The sequence below is a fragment of the Spermophilus citellus genome, assembly GCF_964194105.1.
Source record: "Spermophilus citellus genome assembly, chromosome: 2".
NCBI lineage: Eukaryota > Metazoa > Chordata > Mammalia > Rodentia > Sciuridae > Spermophilus > Spermophilus citellus.
Genome location: NC_138183.1, coordinates 13,195,981 through 13,221,089, shown reverse-complemented (window position 1 = coordinate 13,221,089; position 25,109 = coordinate 13,195,981). Strand labels below are relative to the sequence as shown.

The 25,109-nt window shown below is 44.3% G+C and overlaps 1 protein-coding gene across 9 annotated transcripts in view; it reads right to left on the bottom strand.

Annotated features, from left to right (window-relative positions):
- The window catches only part of TTLL11 (tubulin tyrosine ligase like 11), a 240,160-nt gene that overhangs the window by 69,224 nt on the left and 145,827 nt on the right, over nt 1-25,109 (bottom strand). Inside the window, exon 2 of one of the 9 annotated variants that reach the window (XM_081311498.1) lies at nt 1,358-1,412. The exons of 7 other annotated variants lie outside the window; for them this stretch is intronic. The gene's annotated coding sequence lies outside the window, so the exon portion shown is untranslated. Of the gene's footprint in view, nt 1-844; nt 1,214-1,357; nt 1,413-25,109 lie in introns of those variants that run through there. One more of the 9 variants, XM_081311497.1, reaches the window with a different exon arrangement.

Sequence of the window (25,109 nt, the reverse complement as noted above, 5' to 3'; positions counted from 1 at the left end):
TAAGTTTAGTAACAGTAGGTTGGTCACTTTGCTCCCTGGACAGTGTTTAGGCCCTTTCTCTTTTGCAGTTTGATCAAGCTGTCTGGAAAATGTTTTGCTCTGTTGCAGATAATGTGCACAAGGAAGCATGTGTGTGAGTGCGGGGCGCTTCACCACACATCTCCACTGAAGGATCAGGGGTTGTTAAAATCTGGCTCCAGACCTTATCAGAGACCCAGAGGGCAGGGAATACTGGGAGAGAAGGGAATGCTGGGAGTGCAGGGGGAGTGGGGAATGCTGGGAGTGCAGGGGGAGTGGGGAATGCTGGGAGTGCAGGGGGAGTGGGGAATGCTGGGAGTGCAGGGGGAGCGGGGAATGCTGGGAGAGGGGGGCATGCTGGGAGTGCAGGGGGAGCGGGGAATCCTGGGAGTGCCCCTGCTTGTCAGTGCTGCACAGAGATGGTTTTCCTCCCCTGCCTACCATACTCACCTGCCCCCTTACCACGGCCCGGTGGCCTTGGCCCCACATTTCTTACTCTGGGCCCAGGAACCCGGCCCATCTGCCTATCTTGCCCCATCATTTGCCCTTCTCCAGACAGGCTGAGGGTCAGTTCCAAAGCCCAGGCCCTGAACTGCGCTGAGCGCCCCTCCCTGGCAGCCTGAGGACCAGCCTCCGCAGCCATGCCCTTTGCAGCTTCTCTCCTCTCTTCCCAAAACTCAGGTCCTTCTTTTTCTAATTATTCCCCAAAGGAGTGACATTGGGGATGTGAGAACAGAAATGCTGTTCTTCCCTACGTCTTCTTCCCACGTCTTCCCTACCAAACGGTTCACAAAGGCCTGCACAGGGAAATCTGTGGAAACCTGACCTTCACCAGGGGCTTGGGGCTGATGAGCATGACTGCGCAGCTGAAGAGGCCATGGAGGAGGAGGCCTGGAGATGATCATCAGGGGGACAGTGTTCCTGCTGGGCCAGGGATGGGACAGTGCCTGAGTGTGATGGGCGCCCAAGCTGAAGGAAAAGCACGTACAGAGGATCAGAGGCTCCAAACCGCTGGCTGGGAGTCACGGCTGGGTCTTCTGTTTACCCTACCGCACCAAAAGAACTTTGGAAAGTAAATGTCAACCAAGTACCTATTCGACAGATTTAATTCAGGCCGTAATAATTCAAGTTTCACCCAACAGTCTAGAAGCGAATGGACTTATTAAGGAAACCTGTATAACTAACAATGTCAGAATGCCATGCACACACAGGAAAATATAAAGAGGGAGTTCCTTGAAAGTCAGGGTTTGACTAACCCACCATGGACAGGTGAGTGTACTTTGAGTTTTCTCCAGGAATGGAAAACAAAACAAAGCAACAGCAAAAAAACAACCCATACTGGTTTTCTACTTAGCTGATATCCATTGAGTATTTTCAGGTCTTCACAATTAACCCTGTCAGGAAGGAAACAGGCCCAGTCAGCTTAACCACCTTCCTTGAGGTCACACAGCCAGCACATGGTAGAGCTGGGGTTCAAGCTAAGCAGCCAGAGCCTGTTTTTCACCCACCCTGAACTGTGGTCACTCCGCAGGCCCAGTCCTGTCATTTTTCTTTCTCCTCCAGTGGCCCAGCCTTCTCAGAGTATCACCATCATCTCTGTGATGGCCCCAAATGATTTTCCTAGCTTCCACCAGGCTTTCAGCCCACGATTTACAAACCCTTTCAACAATTTGGACAGTCCCCTGCCACTGTGCTCCCAAACACACACTTGCAGTCTGTCTCCAGCTACCCCTGCATGGTGGTCTCCCTTCAGAAGCTCATAAAGGTGCTTCATCAGGGAGGTGGTATATGCCATGTCCCCATTCCAGTCCCCTCCCTGGGCACTCTAGCTTCCTCCTAGTCTCCCTGTGCCCTGCATAGCCTCTGTGGTCATGCTTTTCACCACATCTTCCCTACCAAATGCAGATTGTTTTTTCTTTCCCTTCCCCCTCCTCTCCCTTCTCCTGTCCTCTGCAGTGGTAGGATTTGAAGTATGCAAGGGTCTTATCCATCCTGTCACATAGCTTCCCAGTGTCCTCTGTGTCCTCCAAGGGGTAGGGCATGGCAGGCTGCCTGGACAGGGCCCATAGTGGGAGAGGTCAGTCCACGCGAGAGGCAGGTACAGGTTTGAACCTCACCCAATGTGTCCCATGTGTCCTCGAGGAGCTTGGTAAGAGGTGTGTCCAGCGAGCTGCTAGGCAGGGAAGGAGCCCTGTACCCCTTTCCTCTGGGTCCACATGCCTGCTCTTTCTGCTGGGTGCTTTTCTTTGCCTAGTCTGGGAAGCCTTGAACACCCTGACAGTCTTGTCATTGCAAGGGTGCCTCTCCTGCTCCACAAGCCCCCGTGCCTGTCAGACCTGAGTCGGCATCAGAGGACACACTGGCATCGCAGGCCCCCTGCTCTAGCCCTCCTTGAACTTGCCAGGCACAGTCTCCCCGAGGCCTCTGCACTGGCCAGTCCCTCTGCCTGAGGCTCCTCCTCCCTCGCCTTGCTCTCTTCTCCTCTGGGCCGTTACTCAATGCTGCCTTCCCTGACCCCGACACTCTGTATGCCCTTCCCCGCTTTCTTTCTTTTCCCACCACAGTACTTATTACCTCCTAACTCACTGAATATTTTAATTATTTTTCTTTCTCCATTTTTCTCCTCCCCCATATTCCACTACTACCAGAGTGTTCCATGAGACTTGGGATTATGACCATTCTGTTCACTGATACATTCCCAGAAACTAATGTGTCAAGTGCACATCATTTGCTCCATAAATATATGTTGAATTAATTAAGACATCTGGATTATATCCAGGTGCAGAGGTGCATGACTGGAATCCCAGCCACTGGGGAAGGTGAGGCAGGAGGATTGCTGAGGCCAGCCTCAGCAACACAGTGAAGCCCTGTCTCAAAATAACAAATCAAAAGGGCTGAGGATGTGGCTTAGTGGTCCAGCACCGCTGGGTTCAATCCCCAGTACCAAAAAAAAAAAAAAAGGGGGGGGGTTGTTTATAAATATCTATTCAGAGTTTGGTGTTGTGTACTTTTTTACCCCATCAATAACCCATTGAGATAGACACTATTTCCCCTACTCTATGGAGGAAGAAAGCCAATGAGTACTGTGGGCAGTCCAAGTTCCTATACCCAGTCTGTGGGATTTGAACCCAGGACAGCCTGCCTCTCAAGCCTGTGTTTATCAAGCTCCCCACATGGCAGAAGGTGCTTCCTAATGGTCTGAACAGCCTCTCGTGCTAAATTTAGCATTTAACTGGAGCACTTGCCTTTAGTAAGGCTCTGTCCCTCCTGGGTCTACAGGGCCTATCTTTTTCTGCTTCTCTTGAATGCAGTTCACAGGGGTGAAGATTCTCCACCCCGGTTGCTTCCTCCAGGGACCTGAAGCTCTGGCTTCTGGATACTGTTGCTGCTGCTGCTGAAGAGCAGCCGCCAGTCCACCTCTCACAGTGCTGAGGACGGCCGTCTTCTGATGTCTGCTTATATGATCCTTTTTTTGTCCTTGCTATTTAGCAGCTTCACAATGGTGTGTCACCTGTGGGTTTCTTCTCATTTATTTTTTATGGGATTCAGTAGGCTTTCTGAATCTGGTAATTGATGTCTTCCATATCTAATTCTCAGGAGAAAATTCTCATCCTTAATTTGCTTGACTCTCACCTCTCTGCATTCTTTCTTTTTTTCTTTTGGTACCAGAGATTGAACCCAAGGGCACTCAACCACTGAGCCACAACCCCAGCCCTTTTTAATTTTTATTTAGACACAGAGTCTCACTAAGTTGCTTAGAGCCTCCCTAAGTTGCTGAGGTTGGCTGTGAACCTGTGATCCTCCTGCCTCCACCTCCCCAACCACTGGGATTACAGGCATGTGCCACCATATCCAGCTCTCTGAATTCTTTGTACTACCAGTTTCTGGAACGTCTACAGAATGTATGTTAGCTCTCTTACTCTATCTTCTACATCTTAACACTTCCATTCTATTTTCTGTTCCTTATTTATTATCTGCATTAAATTCTGGATCATTTCTTCAAATATATCTTCAGTTGTCTATCAGTTCTCTAATTTCTTTATAGCTGGGTCTACTGTGCTATTAAATCCATCCCACTGAATTTCTATTTAAATTATTTTTAAAATCTGCCTGATCATTTTCTTTTATACAAATTTTGCTAATGGTTTTATTTTTGATACTCTTATTTCTATAAAGAATTAAACATATTTATTTTATGCCATATAAATAATAATTTGAACATTCATAGTCATTATGAAACCGATTCTAAATTTTGTCATTTTCTCCTTATTCTTACTTGTGTGGTTTATTTTCCTTTTTTTCTTTTTTGTTTAGTTCCCCCACTATAAACCTGTGTTCTTTGGATCTTTATTGGTTGGAATTTTTTTTTAAAAAATTTTTAGTTGTCAGTGAACCTTATTTTATTTGTATGTGGTGCTGAGAATTGAACCCAGTGCCTCACACGTGCTAGGCAAGTGCGCTACCACTGAGCCACAACCCCAGCCCAATTGGTTGGAATTTTTGAGTCCTGGATTTAAAGTTCATTCTGTCAGAGAAGAGCTGTTTGCTTCTACCATATGCCAAAGACCTAGGACACCTTTAAACTCAATTGTAAGTTTTCTGCTTTTCAAGACATGTGAATTCCAACCCAAAACTTCATGAGTGGGCACATAGTTCTTGAGGAGTGGCTGTCACCCCTTCTCCTCCCAGACCCAAGGCCAACCCCGGCGAGTATCTCTACCACCCTTTACGGGTTCCGAAGCTCACCCATAGAAGCGGTGATCTTTTAGTGGTCCTTGCTTTACATGGAAGCTTCCAGTCACACTTCCCTCACTGTTGGGGCTCTAGGTTTTCTCTCTCCACATATTGGGCCCCAGCTCTGGCCACCAGGGACTCTGCCTGCAGGGAGAACCCAGCCTCCTGCTTATCCCCTCTGAAAGTGTGCCTTCCCATTGTTTCTGATCGCTGAGAATTCCCCTTACTTTCCTACCAGCTCATCCATACATTAAAAAAAAAAAAATTAAATCATCCAGCATGGGCTAGGAGAATTGCATCAGATATCTACTTTGTTATGTTGCTAGAGACAGAAGATTTATTATGTGATTAAACCAAAAATTACTTTTATTGCTTTTCTTGCTGTTTAAAAACAATACCTATTCCCTATAGGGGAAAAATGAAACCATGGATAAGCAATAAGATTAAAAAATTACATTTCTTAGCCTCCCACCCAGAAATAACCAATTAACATTTTGATGCATAAACTTCTTTATGTGTATAAAACAAGTCCTCTGGATTTGTTGTTTTGAGACCAATCCTTCACTGCCACTGCAGTGATGTGCTTTCCTGGATATCGCTGCTACAGTTTGGATCTTAAGTGTGGCCCACAGGCCCATGTGGTAAAGGCTTGTCCCAGGCTGGTACTGTTGGGACTTTTAAAAGGCAGGGCCTCATGGGAGGTCTTTAGGTCATTGGGGGATGTGCCCTCAAAGAGGACTATGGGACCCTGGTCTCTTCCTTTCTCTCTTCAGCTTTCTTTCTGCCCTAATGTGCTGCCTCACATTGGGCCCAAAGCCACAAGGCCAATCAATCATGGACTGAAAGCTCCAATACTGTAAGCCCAAAGAAACCTTTCTCTTTATAAGTTGATTACCTCAGGTATAGTAAAGGAAAACTGACTAACATGTTTGCAGAGTGGGCCAGGGTGTGCGCTGAAGGAGGTAGCTTGTGAGGAAGAGTCAGCCTGACTCCAAAATCTTACTTTACCCATTGTTAATGCTAGGCGTTTCCCACTAAGCATTAGCTAAAGCATTGTCGTTAGGAACCTTGGAGAAAGGAACGTCTCTCACAGTTTGTTTTGATTCCCCATGTCCCACTCTAGACCAACTGTGTCATTAATTGTGCTCAGCTGGGTTTGTGCTCCCTCAGTTTAGCCTAGGGTTTCTATTGCATTGTTTTTAGAGGTCCTTTGTGGGATGCTGGTGATTTGGCTCACTCTCCTTTCTTGTTCCTGTGCTCTGAGTCTGAGGAGGTCATCAGCAAGCCCTTTGTGCTGCAGTTCAGTTGAACCTGTGTGCTGCTTCTCTGGCACAGATGGGAGCTGCACACAGACCTGAAGCCCAGGCTGCTCAGTGGCATGGCCTTGGCCATGCTAGGCATATGATTTGGGCTTTGGTTTCTTCTCTGTTACAGGTAGATCCAGAGCCTCTTCTGCCCTGACATCCAGTTAGCATTTCCCTCTCAGGGTCAAAGGTTGCCAGCAGGGGCTGCCCATTGGTTCTTTACTGTAGAACTGCCTGCATCATCTTGGTTCATGCTCTTTTTGTCCAGGGTGAGCCCAGCTGTGTGAGGTTTCCTATGGCTACTGAAACCACACATCCCTGAGCAGAAGCTCAGACAGAATGGCCTCTATCTAAAGGTAATAAAGAGCAACCACATACAGAGGGCCTCCTGCATATCTGAAACTGATCATCTTCATATGCATGATGTCTAATCCTCACCTGGCCCTGTGACAGTCTGGATCATAAGTGACAGGCTCTCTGTTGTATAGACAAGGAAACCAAGGATTAAGGAGATTCGCTTGCCTGACAACACATGACAAGCAGATGGCAGAGTCAGGATGGGAACCCAGGTCTGTCTCATTCTTTCCGCACTACTTCTTTCTTTGGGTCTTAGAACCCAGAAGTACACTGTGGGAATGTGAAGAATATTTGGCTAAATCTATGCAGCCCCTGTGACTTGGCTGCAAAGTACCTTCCATACACATGACAAAGCTGGATAGTTAGTGAAAACAACTTTGGTGTAAAACAAACCATAGTTCAAATTCTAACTCTGCCACTTCTAACTCTGCCACTTGGGTGGTGGGTTACGTTGGATAAGTCAATCTTCTGATGCTCTGTTTTATTCTCTTTAAAATGGGATGATGTCTCCTTGGCAAGGTCATTGTGGGTATTGAGATTTTTTTAAAAAATGTATTTTTTAGTTGTATATGGACTCAATACCTTTATTTGTTTTTATGTGGTGCTAGGATCAAACCCAGTGCCTCACACTTGCAAGGCATGTACCACTGAGCTACAACTTCAGCCCTGAGATTTTATATAAATATGAATATGCATGTATGAATCTGAGACTATACTTACATCTTTTTATACATGCTATTTTTATGCACATTATTTTTATAAAATGTTTAAAAACACCACTGCATATACACACACGTAATGCATAACCTCCCTAGGCACAAACAGTGGCTCACGTAGCACAGTCACCAACCTCTGTGGTGACTGTGTATACTTCATAAATGTGTCGGGGAGAGCAAGTTTGATGGTACAATTAAAAGAATGAGGTCAATGTAATCAAAGAAGATACTGAGGTGTATTTTCCTTCTGTGCTTTGAATGGGATGACATTTACCCTTTATTTTTGTAGCAAGGGTTTTGTAGCTTACCCAGCCAGCTCAGGGATATCAAATACAATGTGGGTTAGAGATTCAGACCAACTCAGCTGCACATATGGAGTAAATCTGACTGTGAAACATCAACTGCTTTAATTCCCATGTTCCTGATGAAGTTCTCTTAGGAAACAGCATTTTTTTCCTTGGAGAAAGTTCTAACTAAAAATATTTCTACATTGAATAATGATCATCCAAGGAACATCTGCAACTGTTTGGCTATTATACATTATTGCAGGCTTAGTATGCTGCCCGTCTAGAGTAAGGCCAGCCAGTCCCTTGCAGCTGGAGTCCCTCAGTCCTGTGGCATCCTCTAACCCACTCAGCACTGACAAGATTTGAGCTGACCCTGGCCCCACAGATGGAATCTCAATCATCTTATCCCTGATGATGTTAAGGCTTAAGCCCGGAATTCTCATGCCTAAGAGAAGTATCCAACTCTGGTAGCTACCACCAACCCCATCCACATGGAGGTGAGCCAATTCCACCCAATTGGGCTTCTGCTGCCATGTCTGTTTGGTACTCGGTTTCCCATGAGGGAGACAACCTGACCAGCGACTCTGCCCTTTGGACTGGACTCCCTGCCAACTCCTTGCTTGCTTCTTCCACCAGGGCAGCAGGTCCTGACTCATCTTGGGCCCAGATCAATGGACTCAGCCATTTATGGACCGAGACCTCTGAAATTATGAACCTCAAATGAACTTTCCCTCCTTTAAGTTGTGTCACAGAAATGCAGAACTGACTACCACACCCATGTTGACCTACACCTGGACTTCCATGCCTCTCCTGTTGTTCTAGGCCCAAGGTTACAGATTCAAATGAATCCAAGTTTGGTCCATCACACTCTTTAGTTTTGAGAAATTCTGCTAACTCTGTGCTGTCTTCCCAGGGCCCTCAAGCCCCAGAATATGGCAGTCTGTGCTGTGAGTAATGGTCAAAGTTGCAGAGGTTCTCTCTGATATCTCTGATTTTAATATCATAATATTATATCTCTTTGTAGAAGACACGAAAAATATACAAACAGATAAAAGAACAAAACTCCCTAGTGCAATTTCACTATCCAGGAATAATCACTTTTATGTCATGGTAAATGCTCTTCTTGTCTTCTTCTATGCACATAATAAGTTTACATAACTGAAACCATACTAACCTTACTATATGGTATATAAAATCTTGTAACTTGTTTATTTAAACATTTTACCATAGGCATTTTGCCATATCACCAAAATTATTTGTAGATATTATCTTTAATGTCAGAATGACTACCCCTTAAGCTGACAGATATTTAGATTGTTGCCAATTTTCATATTTGGCTGAATACATTCATGCAGAAAATATTTCTGGTAATTTTGGATTACATTTTTGGTGCAAATTTCCAGAAGCAAAATTTCTGAATCAATAGGTATTAACACTTTAAGGCTGGCTTTAGTCTACAACCTTGTAAGTTGCTAAGAAATAAACCTGTAGTCATCAATTCAAAGCTTTTCTGTCTGTAATCTTTTGTTTGTCACAAAATTTACTACTGAGATGACAATAAAACAAGGTGAATTTTTCTATTGATTTCAACACAAATAAGGGTTTAAAAATATTTCACATAAGAGCATGTGAAGCTAGAAGTAATGAGAATAAGCAATATTTTCAAATGACCTGTGATCGCTCTCCTAATAATAAGAAACAGTTGTTGAGATTTGTATCTCTAATTATTTTTTGGACTCTTCTCAAAGCTGTGAATCTGAATCTGAGTCAGCAGCCTAACAGCCAGAATTGGAAACTGAACTCTATTACTGAGTTTCTGGTGTAGAATGTGAACTTGGGATGTCAGCTGCTCAGAATCCATTTATGCAATACATTTTAAAAAATACCCGCCTTCTCCATGAATCCTCCCCCGAGTCTTCCTTCCATAGCTCATCACAAGCACCTCATTTAACACTTACTTGGTCTTTATCGCATCTGAATTATTTGTTCAAGTCTCCTGCTAGGCTGTAAGCTCCTGAAAGGTGAACGTAGTGAAGTTCCCTAGACTTGGCGTAACCATCAATGCATAACAGGCCTGCACAAATGGGATGGGGATTGCTTTTCAATTTCCTAGGAAGCACAGGGATTGTGCTTTGTTGGGAATCTGGGGTGTAGGAAAAGGAAAGGGAGCAGTTGAAGGGGGCTTGATGCAGCCCAGAGGCTGGACACAGAACAATGATCAGAAGAGAATATTACTTCTAAAGGTTCAGTGGTTTTCTGCATCCTGCCTGGGAGGAAAAAAGAGATGAAATATTCTCTAGGGATTTAGAGAGACCCAGCAATTACCACAATACACATTTTAAAGAAATGTAGTTTATGATTAAAAATATATCTAGCCCAATAGAAACACTTCTATAATTAATAGGCTTAAATTATTTTATTCAGCATAGTAAATCACTAAGTGTGCTAGCTGTTTTTTACACTGCTTTAAATACTTGCAAAATTTGAACTGCTAGGCAGTAAACAAACTGTTACTTTAAAAAAAAATTACAGTGATTCCAAAATGAAAGAATTCATTATTTCACAGATATTTATGGAGTACCTTCTAGGTACTCCTCTTCCTCTCGGGATCCCACCTAGCAGGCATTCTGAGTTCATGGAGAAACAACAAAATACAGAGGTTTCATGGTCCTCTTACAAAGGTTCTCCATGGATGAGGGAAATCAGCATGTGAAGCCAGAGGGATGAGACAGAGGCTGGTCCTCCACTCACCAAAGCTCACCGCCTTCAGTCTACTGTCCGTAAGTCCTTCAAGATTCTTTCAGGAAATCCCCAGGTGTCTGTTCCTGATGTCTGCCAAGTTATTCGCTTACTCCTGTCCATTTAATAGCCACCTCTCAAGCATAATAAGACCTTGGAAATCTATTAAGGCTTACTGCAGATTTCTCAGGGGATTCTTACATTTATGGTGGTTTTCCATGAAAACCCAATTTGCCCTGTATTGATTCTAACTAACTAAGACCTAGGAATAAGGATCCATGAAGTAAAAGCACAGAGTCGTGGGGAATTTTGGAGTAACACAGCCTGGATAAAAAATCTCCATTCTGCTGGTATGATAGCCTTGATACGAGCCTTAACCTTCCTGAGACTTGATATTCTCATCTGTAAAATAGGGATGACCAGAGCTACTTCCTAAAGAAGGGAGAGAAGTGGGACAACAAGGAAGAGAGAAGATCGTTCATGTAAGACTCAGGTTTCCAGCCCCCAAACGTAAGTCATGTGGATGGCATAAGAGAAGGGGGAAGAAACCTTCCTTGGGGTGGGGACTGCATCCGAGCTAAGCATCGGATTCCAGCCCTGAGCCATCCCAAACTAGCTGGGAGATCCAGGGACTCCCATTCCCTTCCAACAAACTCGATTTCCCCATCTGTAAAATGAGTCTGCAGGCATGGACAGGGCTCAGGTCCCTTGCAGTTCTAATATATTACCAGACTCTTTGGCTCTTTTCAAGTGCGGCAGGGGACAGAGAGTCAGTGAAGAGGGTTGCCATCATGGTATCTAATACAACCCGTCCAGGCTTTCACAACTCCAGGTTAGAAAAATTTGGTAATAATTAGTACTTATGAAAGATTATGCTGTGAGCTGGTGTCTTGTGAGCAATGAAGAGAGATCCATCTCCCATTTTGACAATGCTGCACTAGGGAGTCATTAAATATTGAAGTAACTAATAAAGTCATTTTCCCATTCAAGGTGGTTTTTTCTACATATCTCTTCATTTATTTGTCCATCTAGCTGATTTCTTCATCTATTATGAAAAACGGACATGTTGATTGTCTTCTAGGAATAAGTGTTCCAGGCCTTGTCCTCGGCTTGTAGATGGTCACCTTCTCCCTTGTCTTTACATCATCTTCTATGTGTCTTTGTCCTTATGAGGACACTGATCATACTGGGTTGGAGCCCACTCGAATGCTCTCATCTTAACTTAATTACCTCTGTAAAACCCATCTCCAAATAAGGCCATATTCTGAGATATTGGGGGTCAGGATTTCAAAATTTGAGTTTGGGGATGGGGGATGTGATTCAAGTTAGTCAAATTATTCATTCATTCATTCATTTGTTCATTCATTCTTCCAACTATAGTTGACACCAGGACTCCAGGCGCTGAGCTCGGTACTAAAAAGATAAAACTGAACAAGTCGGCCACAGCCATGGAAGACTTCCCATCTAGTGGAGGTGTCATCGTAGGGACAGATCACTCAGTGCAGTGCAAGTGTAAATCCAGAGGAGGGCACAGGGGTGATGGGGCTCTTGAATCACAAGGGACATCCAGGGCAGGTTTGAGAGGCTTCCATAAGGAGCTAGACCCAGAGCCCAGAGGTGAAAGACCTGGGCAGAGCTGGGTAGGTGGCAGGTGGGAAGGGAGGGGTTCCTGGATCCAGGAAGAGGAAACTGCAAGTGTAGAGCAATGGAAGTGTGGAAGGAAAGGCATCTTTTAGAAACTCAAATAATGTGGGTGCAGCCTATGGTGTGTGGAAGAGCAAAAGGGTCAGGTAGGAGGGACAAAGATCCTGGTCAGAACCCAGGCGCCAACACCCTGCACCACTGCTTTTGGACTTCACTAAGGATGGGAAGCAGGGGAGAAGTCGTTAGGGGACCAAAATCAAGATCTCAAAACTCGTGTCTTGATGCTTACAGTACCAAAGTGACAGGAGGACCTCCTGGGGCCTTGCTCCACACCTGCACACTCCTGCTTTACCTGTACTTCTAACAAGCTTGATGGTGTGATTTCCAGAGCAACACACTGCAAGGCATGACCAACAAATTAGAAGGGAGGAGACGAGATGCCACAGCCACGTGATCTTCAGAGCATGAAGTGGCAGCTTCTAGCCTGAAAACCGTGGAGGAGGTAGAGAAATTCTCCAAATCCCAAACAAGAACCTCAGGGCTCTTCAGAGGCACCATTGCATCTCATTTTGCCATCTAAAACCAGTTTGTAGAATAAAACTGGTTTCAAATAAAAAGTCATCTTCACTAAAATGTATCTAAGAAACTGGCTGCTTAAACTAAACAAGACTATTTAAAAACAGAAGAACCCAACAAGCAAAGATTCACAGCCATGCTGACAGCCAGCTTGAACCCAGCTGAAGTGCTAATGGACTTCTAGAGTTTCCTGTTGGAAGAGTATAGAAATCACTTGGGCCAAGCCTTCATTTTAGGTCTATGTAAAGGAGGCCAGAGAGGGGAAGGGATTTGCCCAGAGCCACCCAACAAGAAGACCAGAGCCAGAGCTGGACCCAGGTCCTCTTTGGTCATTCCTGGACTGTTGGAGGTGAGGGAAAGCTCTCAGGAGAGCAGGGTTGTGGGAGGCTCTGCAGAAGAAGGACTTGAAACGACTTCACATGGTAGAGACACTGGGGCAGCAGAGAAGAGGGGAAGGGGCATGCCAAGCCCCAGGCCAGATGATTGTTGGCAACACCCAAGGAAACTGAGCCTCAGAAGCGGGTAGCAAATTTGTTCACACACTACAGAGTTCAAGTGCAAAGCCAGAGCCAGAACTGTGGTCTTTTTATAGCTATTGATTGCTGGTTTGGCAACAGGTATCCTGGAGGACATCTATCTATTTGGTTTTTGCAGATGACCCTGGGTAGATCTCTTACACCCTGACTTTGTCTTGTGAGGTCCATTTGGTGTCATTTAGCTGGTTCTTGGGCCAGTGTCTTCCTTACCTACTGCATGGTTTGATTTCAAAGACTGTTCCTGACGACAATTCCATAACATTCTGCTCCTGCAGAAAACCTCCCCGCATTTTGTGAAAGCCTTAGAAACTTCTAGTTCCTTCATGCTCCCTCCGCCAGCTGAGTTAACAGTTTGGAAAACAGTGCAATATCACTCCAACTTCAAATCAAACAGCGACTCTCGCCCTTTGCAGCAGCGATTTTCTTTAGAACATGTTTATCGTTAAAACAAAGGGTTGTGCATTTGTGGGGAAAGTGACATGTGAGCTGTCAAGACAGTTAAAAATGTTTGGGAAAACATTTTTTTTCTTTCTTTCTTGCCTTTTTAAAAGATAATGCTTGCTTTGTAAATAGGTGGGATTTCAAAATCTCTCCCCCCCACCGGTAAATTAACATTTTTAAGATTATATAGGAAAGAGCCTGGAAATCTTTGTCTCGAGTATAATTACTGTTTGGACTAATAAATCAATTTTGCAACTGTATAAAGGTAAATCACCAAATAAAACAATGCGGCTTGACTTTCTTGGTATTTTTAAGGGTGTGTGCTGGATTTTGTTAAACGAGAGAACAAGTAGCCATCATAAAGAGATTTTTTTAATGGGTAGAAAAGAAGGTGTTTCAACCTTGGTATAAGTTCTAACTGGCATAAGAATTTTTTTAAAATAATAATGATGATAATCAAATATTGTATTTGAACAAATTCTGAGATTCTGCAAAATTCTCTTGTTCCTCTGTGTCCCTAGTCCTCAAGACTAGCACTGGGAGGAAGGCAGGATGAAAAAGTTTCCTCTAAAACTCCCCTTACAGTGGGGCATTGGAGCAATTTGTCAACAGTTTCCGTTTCCCACTATGTGACAGGTCCTGGGCTCCCAGAGAGCTTGTACCCGAGTTAGGTAGGAGACAGATAGGAATACCTGAACAGGGACTGGGATCCCGGCTGCCTGGGTCTCCTGGCCCACTGTAGTTTCAATTCTTTCCCTAGAGTCATCTAAAATCTGCAGCTCTGTCAAGGCAATGATGGCATTTTCCTTTTGGAAGAGACACTTTCTGGTCTGGAGGCCATCTGGAGCCAGCTGGGGCTCTGTGGCCCACCTAAGAGGTCATTGGGAACATTTCATATCCAGTTCCTCTGAGGCTGAGCGTGCACATAAAGAGATGCTCTTCCCCGTGATTCTCCTGCCCTGTCCTCCTCCATCTGACAACACCACTCTGCATACAGTCCTCCTAATCCAAAACACCTTTGCCTGCTCCTCTGACCTTGCCGAAGCTGTCCCTTCTGCTCAGAACACCCTTCTCTGCCTCAGAGACTGCATGAGCTTCACTGTCTGGAACCATGAAAAGTACCCCACCCCTTCTCTGTGTCACTTTGGAACTGTGTACACTCTTTCACTGCAGAGCTTGGGACCCTCAACTGTGATTTGCTTGTCTGTCGGTCTCAATTGCCACTGGAACCATGAGCATCGTAAGAATGGGGGATGTATTTTGCAACTTTCTAGACAGATCTTCAGTACAATCTGATACATGGTTGAGACTCATTCAACTATCTCTTGAAACAAGTAGATACCATTAAGCATTTAGTAAGCACCTAGGATGTAATAAGTTCTAGGTCCTCTCTAAGATTCTTTCAAACCATCATAATGATCCTAGGGGGAAGGCATTATTTTCCTGATATTATAGATTAGGAATCTGTGGTTCTCAGAAATTACCAGGTTTGTCCAAGATCAGAGGCAGAAAGAAAGAACAAACTAGGATTCAAGGCAGGTTTGTCTGACTTCAGTGTTCTTTCTACTACACCACATTGACTTGACTGAGTTTCCTTCAAGGTGTTTCTCTTGTAAAGTGTGATAAAGAATCCACTGAAGTCTGATCACTCTCTCTTTCAACCCAGACAAACAGAGGCAGAGGCAAAGGAGGCTTGTGTTTAGAAGTCTCCCGATGATGGACTGTCCTGGCCTCCCTTTTTTGTTTGTTTGATCTTAAGAGCACTTTCCAGAGCATGGATCTGAGCAACAAGACCTTCAGCACCTTGCTCTTAGTAATCTTGACTTCAAATTTCATTTTTTTCCGAATCAGTCTGAATGCTCCGAAATTGGTCAAAGACCTAGTATTACTGAGACTAATTATTTCTTTAAAATGTCCAGATCCCTCCGTTGGCGAAAAGACCAGGAGACAGAGTTAAATTACACAGTCCGTCACTGTCCCCTGCACATTCATCTCTGCCACTCTGTCAGCATGAAAATTTACGGCAGATATTATCTCTTTGAAGGGGTTCAAGTCCTAGAAAATACAAGCTAAATTTTAAATAGAATTTTAATTTTAATGAAAGCTTCGGGGAATGCTGTTTATGTTGCTTATCTTTCATACCTGATGATTAAGTTAATTTATGCTTAATGGAAGAGGATATTTCTAATCCCCAGACAGGTTCAACATCTGTCTAGGGCTGTGTTTTTGGATGCCTTAAGCTTCTTGTGATGGATGTAATAAAGCCAGGACGCTACTGAACTGACACCTGAAGGCTGTGTAAGGAGGACCGGGGACATTATGTCTCTGCCCAGTGTTTGTGTTGAAATCACATCAAAGTCCCAAGCATTTCATTCTGTCAGACCTTAAAAATCCTGCCTCCTGCTCTTTCCTGTTAGTCCCTGGACAGGGCTGTGGAAAGGTAGCGGGGCTGCGGGGCTCTGGATCCAGCCTCAACACTGGCCCTTCTCGCGTCCCCGTCACATCTGCATGCCAGCCCTCTGCAGGATGCTCTCCACACATCATCTCATTAGCCCGCGCAACGAGTTCCAAGGTTGCAATTATCATCCCTGCTTTCCATTAGGAGAAACTAAGGCTCAAAAAGGCAAAATAGTTTCCTAGTTTGCCCTGGTGACGTAGATTCTAAGTACCAAAGGTAATGTTTGATCCTAAGACAATCTGCTCTTGTTCATTCCCCCTTAGTGTAGTCCTGGCCCTGGGGTCAAACCAATTTGCCATCTGTTTTTGTGAATCAAGTTTTATTGGAATGTGGCCATATCCATTCATTATTGTATTATCTACAGCTAATTTCACATAGCAATGACAGCACTGAATAGACGCGACAGGGACAGTATGGCCAGCAGAGTCCAAGATGTTCTCTATCAGACTGTTTACAAGAAAAGTTTGCCAACCCCAAGTACAGGGCCCATGCTGTCACAAGAAAATTACCTGAGTTGGGCCAGGGCATGGACTTGAAGTTGAGGAAAATAAAGGAAATTGTTAAACAAAATGCTAAGTCCAGACGTTCACTAGCTCAGCAGCCCTTCAACTGTCCAGGTGCAGAACCAGACTTCCACTGTGCTCTTACCCTCTGTGGGAGGCTTCTTGGGCCTTCCTGGAGCTTCCCAACCAACCAGCACCTCAGTCATTGTCACATAGCACCCTTCTGTCCTCAGTCTCCCATACAGACTCCCGCATGGCCCATTCCCAGGGCCTACAGCTGCTAGGAGAAGCCTTGCTTCTGGTCAGGCTGTCCAGTGATCGTCATGCCATGGCAAGAGGGCCTGTGGCCCTTGGATGGGTGGGATTCCACAGAGGGATGGCGCAAGGACTGGGGGTGGGGAGCCAGTGCCACTGTGGTCCCTGGGTTCTTGCTTGGGCCAAGTGTGCCACAAGTAACAGGTCCTCTTGCCTGGATTTATCAGCTTTGGACCTAAACCCCTCTACACAGTGGCTAACACCAGTGCAGGGGACCGTGACAGAACATGTTGTTCTTCCTGTGTCCAAATCCTCTGGTAGTCACAGAGCAGACAGCAGCAGGTGGTGGGAGGGGCCAGCTGGTCCATGATTCTGTACTGGTGGCCCTTGTCGTGAGATCAAGGCTCACCCAACATGGTGAAATGACAGAAATAAAGGTGCACATGTGTGTTTATGTGGACATACAGGTGAAGGTGTGTGTCCATTCCTTCGTGAAATCAAATTGATGACATTAAGCCATGAAAACTGTAGATATTAGACTATTTGGATATATAAAATGCCAATTTCACATTTAATAATTGATAATAATTGGTAATTGATGTTTTTAAAAAACATTATTTCCCACAGATAAATAATATGATGGCTATTTTCCTCATCTTATCTTCACAATTTGTATGTGTGTATTTTTTTTAAACATTTTATTGGTTTATAAAGTCTGCAAGTCTGGAAATTACTTCTCTTATACAAGTAGCAGCTGGCCCCAAACCTTCATAAAATTTGGCAGTAGCTATCAAAATTTAAAATCACCTATTCTTTAGCCCAGCAATTTTATTTTTAGGAATCTGTCCTGCGGAAATATTGGCATATGTAGACAAACACACCTACATACAGACACAGCAAAGGGGTTCCTGGCAGAGAGTTCAAAATGTAGAAAAGGTAGAAAAGTGGGAATAACCTAAGTCCCCATCATTGGGGGATTGGTTATAAAAAGAATGGTAAGACTCCAAACTGGACCAAGAGCCCCTGTGGAAACAGTAAGACCAGCTCTTCTGACTCAGCGATGTCCTTACTGTACCAAGAGGTGAAAAGAACAAGCCCCCAAGTGACAGATGCACATTAGAGTTCAGAGTGGGAGCCCACACTTACAAAACTTACAACAGCAACAAAACAAGTCTGCCTGCCTTTGCAGGTTCAATATTAAAAAAGAAAATTGGGAAGGAGAAAAGCAAACGGTCGACAGTGGCTGTGGCTGGGAAGTGGGGTTGGGATACGAGGGGCTGCCTGAGTGGGAAGCTTTGCCTTTTCCATTTACAGACTTTATACCTTGTTTGGTTTATTTACAAGGAGGACACATTACTACATTACGATTTGTTAAACAGAGCGGTAAGAGAAAACAGCCTTAATGTACAGTAACTATTATATGCAAAGCAGAATAAATGAGAATACGGAAAAAGAAAATTTCATTCCGGTTCTGGGGTTCAGAAAAGGCTTTCGGAGCAAGTTCTTTCTGAGCTGTGCCTTCAAAGATGGAAAAGAGGGCTGGAGTTGCGGGTCAGCAGTAGAGCACTTGCCTTACACATATGAGGCCCTGTGTTCGATCCTCAGCACCACATAAAACAAATCAATAAAGATATTGTGTCCAACTACAACTAAGAAAAAGAAAAAGATGGAAAATGGAAAAGATGCTCAGAAATAAGAAGGGAATGAGTGGCATCTCCGCTTGAAGCGACCCTGGGTGCGTGTGACCAGAAGAGGGCTGATCACATTAGAGTTTGATTTGTAGCTGATGACAGCTGGATGGTTGGAAAAGTCACCACAAAACTCTCATCTCCAGTTAAGATTCATGTGACTTCATTCAGACAAACTAATTCCTCACCAGGCTCATGGGTCCAGCCTGGAAACCATGCAGATATGTTTTAGGGTTGGGAAGTGTCACAGACATGAGTGACGTCCTGCCCCCGTCCCTTTCCTTTGCCTACAGAACTCAAATTCTGTCCAGTCACTTACTTGTGTTCTTCATCAAGGCCACCTGCTTCAGGGGAGGCTGACCTCAGCCCAAGGCCCTGTCCTGTGGTGACTTCTGATTGGTCTAAGCCAAGGTTGGTGGTCCAGCTCATACTGACAATACTGGTTTCTGGTTGGGACTGTGACCCAGTTGTGGATGATGTGATGTGATAGGACATCTACTAGGATTGTCTTCACTCTCCAAAGACACCCTTTCTTTTTTTTTTATTAAATTTTTAAATTTATATATGGCAGTGGAATGCATTACAATTCTTATTGCTCATATAGAGCACAATTTTTCATATTTCTGGTTGTATACAAAGTAAATTCACACCAATTTGTGTCTCCATACATGTACTTTGGATAATAATGTCCATCATATTCCACCATCATTTCTAACCCCCTGCTCCCTCCCTTCCCCCACAATTCATCTGCCCTATCTAGAGTTTGTCCATTCCTCCCATGCTCCCTCTCCCTACCCCACTATGAATCAGCCTCCTTATATCAGAGAAAACATTTGGCATTTGGTTTGGGGGGATTAGCCAACTTCACTTAGCATTATCTTCTCTAACTCCATCCATTTACCTGCAAATTCCATGATTTTATTCTCTTTTATTGATGAGTAATATTCCATTGAGTATATATGCCACATTTTTTAATCTGTTCATCTACTGAAAGGCATCTAGGTTGGTTCCACAGTTTAGCTACTGTGAATTGTGCTGCTATAAATATTGAGGTGGCTGTGAAAGACCCCCTTTCAATGGTTCCCATCTCCCACCTTGAGATATTACTGTTTGGCAAATGACAACCCAAACTGATGCAGCCAGTCTGTGACTAGAAGGGGACACCAAGCCTGAGGACAAAGCAACCATGCCGAGGATGGAAGAATGAGAGTGGAAAGAACCTGGTGCCACCTGATGTCATCAGGCACTAAACTCACCAACTCTAGAACTACTTTTGCTTTCAATATCTTTTTATGGGACATAATACTTTTCCTTATTATTTATGCCAAATCAAGCTGAGTAAGTATTCAGTTTCCTATAACCCAAAGCATTCCAGCTAATTCAGGAATATTCTTTGCAGTGACAAGATTATTCAAACAAATATTTTCTATTGTGTGCCAGAAGTTAACTCGAACCTCAATAAATATGCCTACATTTAAAATCTACTAGAAGTGATATTTTCACAACACTGTGAATGTATTAATGACACTGAAGTGACACTTCAAAATCATTAAAATGGTAAAGTTTATGTTATATATATTTTACAAGAGAGAGAGAGAGAGAGAGAGAGAGAGAGAGAGAGAGAGAGAGAGAGAAAGGTAACCCACATCATCTAGTGAAGTGAGCATAAATTAGGGGGAAGAATTAATATCTCTAAATTTAAATCTCATTTCTTTATAGGAAATAAATTATACTTAAAAATCCACCAGAATTAAATTAAGCTCACATAATGGAATAATATGAAGCCATTAAGAAGACCAGTCTTCACGTCCACTCTGGGCCATGATAGAATGATAACAAACATGTTCCTGCCCTAAATAGCTATAAAGCTAGACACAATTTTGAGGAAAGTGTTTTTAAACATTGGACAACAGGCAGTGCAGGTCTGTGATCGACCAAAAAAAAAAAAAAAAGAAATATCAGGAGAATGATAACAAACATGTTCCTGCCCTAAATAGCTATAAAGCTAGACACAATTTTGAGGAAAGTGTTTTTAAACATTGGACAACAGGCAGTGCAGGTCTGTGATCGACCAAAAAAAAAAAAAAATGAAATATCAGGTCAGCCTGTTTGCCTGGCTTTTGGACCACGGGCAGACACAAGAGCAGCCAGCTCTGGGCTATGGAAGCAGAGAAGGGCATGAGGGTGTAGAGGTGGCTGGTGGGTGAAGCAGGTTTCTGGGGATGGTGCACCTCTGCAGGGATGAGTCGCATCCTTGGTGGGGTGCTGGGGAGACTCTGAAATCTGAAGGAGCAGCTGCTTCAGGGCACTGATCAAAGATGCAGGAAATCAGGGGTGATGCAAAATATCTGGGTGGGGTGGGGGGACTTTGCCACTAGAAGAGTTGCTCCATGTGAGTAGCAAATGGCATCTGTTTTCATTCCTGGGTTTCTCCCAGATTCCAGAACAATGCCATATGCATAGGAGAAGTCTTATATTCCTTTGTTGAGTGAATGAACAAAGGGGGTCACCCACTCTGAGACTAGGGCAGCTGGCATTAAGGACAATGCAGGGGCCATCCAAGGATCCCAGATCAGGGAAGAATCTGGCTCCAGAGACTCCATGGCTGTGCCACTTGGGATGGAGAGGTACTAGGGGATAATCTAAAAATTCATTCATTTGTTCATTTTATTTGTTTTACTTATATTATTCATCTCGTTTCTCAAAAAGACAGCAAATAATAGCCAAACTTGGAAACAACTGAAGCCATCAATCATAGAATGTAGAAATAAATTGTGGTACATTCACAAGATATAATTTGGTATAACAGTGGAAATGAACGACGTCCTGCTAAACTCAACAACACAGATGAGTATCACAGCAACAGGTTGAGTGAGAGAAGCCAGCTCAAGAGAACACTGTGTGTTATTGTACAATGGTGTTTAAATGTAAAGTTCACAACCAGGCAAAAAATAACACATGGTGTCAGAAATCAGGAAGGGGTTACCTGGGGGGAGGAGGGAGAAAGGAGTGTTACGGGATTCTGGGGGACTGGTAACGTTCCACTGCTTGTCCTGAATTTGGTCATCCCAGTGTATTTGCTCTGTGACACTCACCGAGTGGTACCTATAAATTAGACACTTTTCTCTATGAACAGTATGTTCAATGAAAACATAAATCCAATTAAATTGTCACATTTCATAAAGACCTGAAGTTAGACTGATGGAGAAAACAGGGGCTCATTTATTCATAAATTCAAAGTGCCCATTTTTTGTGATTTTTAATAAAACCAAGATTAAACAGCTTTAAACATGGCAGTATACATCTCAAATACTTTAAAAAGAAATATGCACATTTTTTTGAAAAAGTATGTGATATGGGTCACAGACCAACAGGTGATTGGTGAGAGGGATGACAGAAGGCATATAAGCAGGTGATAGATAACAGGGAGATGATTGACAAAAGATAGATGATAGGTAGATAAATATATCTATAGACAGATAATAGATGACACATAGGTAGGTAGACAGATTGATTAGGAATTGACAAAGTGACTTAAAATGGACCCTCCTGGAAACAGGAGAAGAGGAAGAGCAGGGGAAGGATAAAGAGAGGAGGCTGAGGCTGAGCTAAGCACACAAGAGACACGAGATTCAACGGCCACAGGCTGCTGGGGCAGGGGCACAAACTTGGCTCCAGGCTTCGTGTGGAGCCAATGGAAAGAGGGAAGAGGACAGACGGTGTCCACAGACGTAACCCAGAAGACACACCAGCTGCTTGGAAGAAGTCTAGCTTCTCTGCAACTGATGCCCAAGAGAAATGTCCCCTGGGGGTGAGAGCAAGTGGCAGGGGGCAAGATGTCCTCCACAGCATCCTAACAGTGATGCTAACGGCGGTGACAATGACGACAACGAGAGCTCACGTTTTAATATGACTTAATGTCTTGCCAAGTACTCTTTAAGTTCTTTACGGAGGGGATAGTGAATTTAAAATCAGTGCTCCTTACAAGGGCTCCCATTGCAGGGGAGCCCCAAAGCAGAGGCAGGAAGGGCAGCTGGATTGGTGCACACAAGAGCAAATCTCCCTGATGGTGTGGCTGGCCCCATGGAGGTAAACCAGCGGAGCCGCACGTCCTTCCAGGAAACACGATGGCCAGGAGGGAGCAAACCTCTGGGAGGCAAATGTTGACCTAAGCTATATTCTTTGATGGTCAAGCAAACCAAAGGTACAGCTGACATCCTTTCCTGAAGCTGAAGCACCTGCAAAGGTTTGTACTCCAAGTCTGCAGGGATGGAATCAAGTAGGATCTGTGAAGAGGCCAAGATTTCCCTCTGGAAACTTCTGCATCTTCCCTAACACAAAGGCCCGTAGGTAAGGTCATGGCCCTGGATGGATGCCATGATGGTCTCAGTCTGAGTGATATGAATAGGAGCAGTCCCCCACCGCAGAAGAGGGTTTGTTCACCAACAGAGAGGGACATCCTTCCCCACGACACAGGGCCTAGCACCCCCTTTGCCCTGACTCCTCGCTGGGGACAGTGATGGGAAGAAGGACATCTGGCCGATGTGCCAACACCTGGTTCACATCCTTATGTTTCTCAAGGGCTTTGAAATCAACAACATGTTTCTAATAATATTTTAATTAATTAATAATGATAATCCTTGTTAGCAAAGGGATTTACCAGAGGATAAATTAAGAGGGGTTAATTTGTTTTCTTAGCGGCTCACTCGTTCTAATATTTACTGACCAGTAAAGGAGGCAGACCCTAGTGGAAGCCCCTGGCTGGAGGCAGGCGAGGAGGGAGCTTTCCTTCGGGAGCTGAGCCTGGTTTCCTGGTTTACTAGTTCCTTCTGTCCTTGATTCAACAAACATGAATTTCACACCTTTTTTGTGCCAAGAGCTATTTATAGCACCAGGCAGGTAGGCAGAGGCACCATAAGGTCCTGAGGGGGCTTAGATGAAGGAGCTATTAATCCGGTGGGTGGCAGGAGTGGGGGGACAATCAGAGAGCACTTCAAGGAAGGGGTGACATCAGAGCCCTGACCTGGAAGGATCCTAAGATTTGTTTTACAAAAGAGCTCACCATAGGATTCCTCTAAGTAACAGTTTTTTTTTTCTTCCTCATGCCTTTCAATTACCCCTGGACTGATTTACACACCCTTTTAGAAGCACAGCTGTTGTGTAAATTAAACCTCAGTAATCCCTCCCCAATGCTCAGTCCCCCTTAGGAGAAATTCTGGCACCTGCTGATTTATTTCTATGTACTTTTCCAGCACCTTGAGAAATTCAGCTTTAGGAACGGGCAACTTATGAGTCGCTCCAATTGGGTGGGGAGAGTTGGGCAAAGAGAGGACGGGGGGGTTGAAGACAGAGGGTAGAAGTAAAGCAGATGGTGGAAAGGGGCCAGCAGCCTTGCAAGGAAGCATGTGCCAGATAAAGGGGAGTAATCCTGAGCTAAAGCTTGTCCCGGCACCGCCTCACCTAAGAGGAAGAAGAGCTGAGAAATGTATAAAAATCAAGCTGATGTTCTGCTTGAACCTCTCTCTAAGCCCACTGAGGACCCCAGGGAGCCCAGCGCAGCCACAGACGAGGTCCCTTTCACAGCATTTCTAGGATGATGAGATGATACCTTTCAGGAGCTACCTGGTAAGCAGTCAGCCCGCTCTAAGCCTCAGCTCTGCTCTTGAGCAAGGAGATTTCAGCAATAGGACCCTGTAGGTTGAACCCACAGAGCGGGGACCACTGTGTATCCATACTGAACAATTCACTGCTAACCCTTAGGGAGGGTCTTCTGGCTGGTGTTTCTACCTGCTGAAAATTTTTCCTGGTTTTGTTTTTCCAACATCGCCATCCGAGGATTCCCTTGCCTCTGTGTGCATTTATGCCAACTGGCCCCAGTGCTTAGTTATCACCTCAAGTGACACTGCTGAGTTTTTCATATTACATTTCTCTTGGGATTCTTGGGACCTGGGAGTTCTTGAGTTTGTGAAATGCTACTTTGACTGGTACGTACCTCAGGAGCAGGGTGACCCTGGGCCAGAGGGGATATAAAAGCATGTGGTGACACTCCAGTTGCCTGGAGTCGTAGAAAGCCATTGTTTGCTAATAAGCTCAAGTTTGATACTCACTGAGCTTAAAATGGATTTTTTTTTCTTCCTGGAAAGTGACTCCAATTCTGGAAATCCTCTAGCTGCTCCTGCCACCGTTAAGGAAAGGTTCCTGGGCAGAATGACTAGGAAGGGTCCGCCCCTGGGGTTAGCGCCTGAACAGGTCACCACCCCTCTTACTATGGGTGTGGGCTTGTCAAGTGGGCACTGCTATGGCCCCTTCCTGATCATGTCCAAATAAGATTTTTTTAGGGCAAAGCGTCAATATCTATTCTCAGTTAATGTGTGTCTCAAATCTCAAAATCCTAGGAGTTAAGTGGACAAGGGACAGATGCATAGATTTTCCAAGTCTTACAAAATGAAATATAAACAGTAAATATAAAAGCTTACATACATGGGAGCACGTTCATCCTCATTAACAACCAAAGAACATGCACACTTGCAAATCACCGGATACTCCTTCAATTAGCAACTATTTGTAAGGCATCACCTAATGATTTGTGGGGGACAGACCCGGGAGGGGGAGGGCATTAATAGTGGCAGAGATAATAATAGTCTCGATGCTTTGGAAAAGCAAAATGAAATTTGCATCAAGATTTTTAAAGATATTCATTCCTTTCAACTCAGTAATTCCAGAGCTGGGTTTTATTTAAAGATGAACAAAATTGAACACCCTAGAAACGACCACCGATGGGGGCCAGTTCTGATACGACTGCATCCATTCACCAAGAATGACAGGGAAGACTGCAGAGCCAGGTGGGGAGATG